Raw genomic sequence first — 3,239 nt, forward strand, 5'->3', positions numbered from 1 at the left:
TAGAGAGGATATTAACCCTTAATGTGTAATTGAGCACTAGCATGTGTTAACCTCAATACCAACTAACAATAACATCAAAAGCAAGGCAGTTAGTCTTACAATTAGCTCCTGCTAACTCTGCTGTGTAATCTCACCCTTAGGCAGTGCTAAAGTTAGAATTGTTTCAGAGCAGTCATAGGTTAATGCTTAATGCCATCTCTGACTCCTACAACTGTGACTTCCCACCAAAGGGCCTGCTGAGCAGAGGCATGACCAGAAACTAAGACTCTATCCCTATTCTGGGAGAGGAACACAGGGTGTTAAGTATATTAAGAGCATGGAGCCCAGGGAAGTGGACCTCCCTGAGCTCAATGCTTTCCCTGCCTGGTGGCTCCACTTCTAGCTGCAAGGGGTTAACTGCAGTAACAAAGGAGTATAACAGGCCTCAGGGGTCCACCATCCTTGGAGTCTGACCTGCCTGCTTCTCTGGCTCTTCCTCACCTCCAATCTCTTACCTACCATGTCTTTGATGTTCTTTATCTATTGAGGAGGCAGTCCCTCAGGCCAGGAGTAGCACCTCAGGCTCCTTCAGCTGCTGGTTCTGTCCTGGGATCTGTGTTTCCTTTGGAGTATTTTGTGTTGTTGAACCCTCAGCCCTAGTCCACTGTCTGAGACCTCAGCTACCTGGCCTTGACTACAGCCACTCCAGGGCTCCTGTTTCTCTATGCCAGCCTCAGCCCTCTTAAGCTAGGGCTTAACTCCAGGCACTGAGTGCTTTATGGACACCCCATCCATGACCTCCTCCCCTGCAGCCACAACCTGGTCCTCTGGTCCAACTCAAACCTAAAACAGTGACCAAGCACATCTTAACTCAAACATAACCACCTCTGGGACTCTACTGTACAAGCTCTGCTTCTTAGGCTGGCTTGCTTCTGTCCCTCCAACCTAACAGGTATCTCTCTTGCCCTGGCTTGGCTCTTCACTGAAGTCAGCTCTCTCCTGGGAGCTCTGTGTCCTGCAGCAGCCAGGGCTAGACTGCCCCATACATGGTCAGTCTCCTTTCAATTATGTGACATGCTCTCCTGCACTCAGGGGCCAGCTGCTGCTAATTCCATCATTAACAACCTGGCCTTATCTAGTCCTATCTTAGTTCACCTTTGCATATATGACCTGTTTCCACATTTGCCCTTGGTGTTCCTGCATTCCCCCACCTTCCTAATAACATGGTCAAGGGATCCTGGATGATTTAAATTTGATTGCTTTATCTCCACAGAGTAGACTAAGAATACCCTAGTTTCATCTAGGTCAATGGCTCAAAGACAGCCCTTAACTGAAGTGGCTTAAATTTAAGACTTTTAAGGCATTTTTACACATGTTCTGGGGGTGAAGGGGGGCACTTTAATTAGAGCGGCTCTTGGGAGCTGTTCTAATTAATGCACCCACAGTGTCTCATGTATTTAGCACCCCATGATTCAAAATGGTGGTGGGGGCACTTTGACAAGCTTTAGTTAAAGTGCACCTGCCACCATTGTGAAGCACAGGGATACTGAATACATAAGATGCCAAGGCTGCTGGAGCATGATAATTAGCATACTCCAGCAGACCCGATTAGTCGAGTCTGCTCCAATGTGCTGTAATTACAGAGTGCCTGAGCAGACATCCCATACATCTACAGGCACCCTTTGAGGGTACTTAGCACAATTTAGCACCCTTTGATGCATGGAGACTCCTGGTGTAAGTGCCTTTAGAATAGTTTAAAGGTAACCTGTAACACCACCCTTTACTCTCTAATCATTACATGTATTTAAAAAGGCTAAGGGAACATGACATTTTCAAAAGCAAATTACAAAACAACACCAAAAAAAAACAACCCCTTCCTAAGTAGAAGTAGGTCAATAAATTGGAGTTAATAACATTACATTGATTTACAGCACCTGCAATTCTAGCCCAATAGCTTTTCATCTTATGCCATTTAACAAATTCAGTTACACTGGCACTTGCTTTCTGATATTCACATTATTTATAAAATGCAGCCCCTAAGTTCGGAGAGTGAAAATCTGTATGAGAGTGAATTGTTGATTTCTGTAGGAAGCTCTTGAGTAAATGCCAGATGAAAAAAATGGAAAAAACTTCCGCAGTCAGTGCAAAAAAACCAGAGATGTTTCTATTTTGCAAAGCAACTCAGAGTTGTTATGAATGAGAAGACTTAACAGACATGGGGGAGTTAAAGTAGATTCCACATTATGATTAAACATATCTACACTTCAGAAGATTCCCACCCACTTCAAAAAATTGAAAGGTTTAGATAAGCATGTAAAAAATCTGGGTACCTGTCCAGTGTTTATCTGACTGATTCTAATGTATGCCACTTTTACAAGGCTTTGCAGTGTTCCTCACACACAAACTGTTCAGTTTTCAATGGGATTCAGCTATCTATTTGCTTTATATGAGTTCCAGTACTGTAACACCTGAGCTTCTAAACACTGGTGAAAACTTCTGAGCTACCTTGCAAGTAGGAGATTATTACTATTCATATTCTATAGACAGGAAATTGAAGCAGACACAAAATAGAACCTAGTTTCACAAAAGGCACTTGACCCCTCTGTCGCTCTCGGGCCTAAGAAAAGGCACTGGGGATAAAACCAAATATGCTCAGAGTATACCTAGCACATAATGACAGCAATGGGTCTCACACAAAACACACTGGCCATGCCCAGGGCCATTTTCATTAAAAATTGGCTAGGCTACTCATCCTTGAAACAAGAGACCTAGGTTCTTATCTTATAAGCTGTTTGGGGCATTCTAATACCTCCTGGTTAAGCTTAGTCATGCTGTAAAAAAAAAAATGAAGATTCACCACAACAAGGAAAGCACCATAAAGAGGAGAAAAAAAACCTCTCCAGTCCAGTGATCAACTCACATCTTCTGGAGAAGAGAGACCTGACATATTTCTATCCTTCCAGGTTTTTTTCTTATCTAGAAGAATAACCTTTCCATGAAATGTGAAGTGTAAGAACACTGTAGTCAATGGCATAACCTCTAATTCATGTTGCTCAGAAGCACTCATGAGATACAAGCTCCAAGGAAAACCTTAGCTTGTTTTTGATTATTAAGTTAGTAACTGAACTCATTCTTCTATCTCATTGCACCCTGTAGTTTTGGAGATCAAATGTTTACGTGTCACCCTGGCTCTAAAAAATATATACTGTCTGTGGAGTTAATGATGAATTTCTAATGTTCTTATTTTATTTCCTCTTTCC

Source organism: Alligator sinensis, unplaced genomic scaffold, assembly GCF_000455745.1.
Source record: "Alligator sinensis unplaced genomic scaffold, ASM45574v1 scaffold257_1, whole genome shotgun sequence".
NCBI classification, from domain to species: Eukaryota; Metazoa; Chordata; order Crocodylia; family Alligatoridae; genus Alligator; species Alligator sinensis.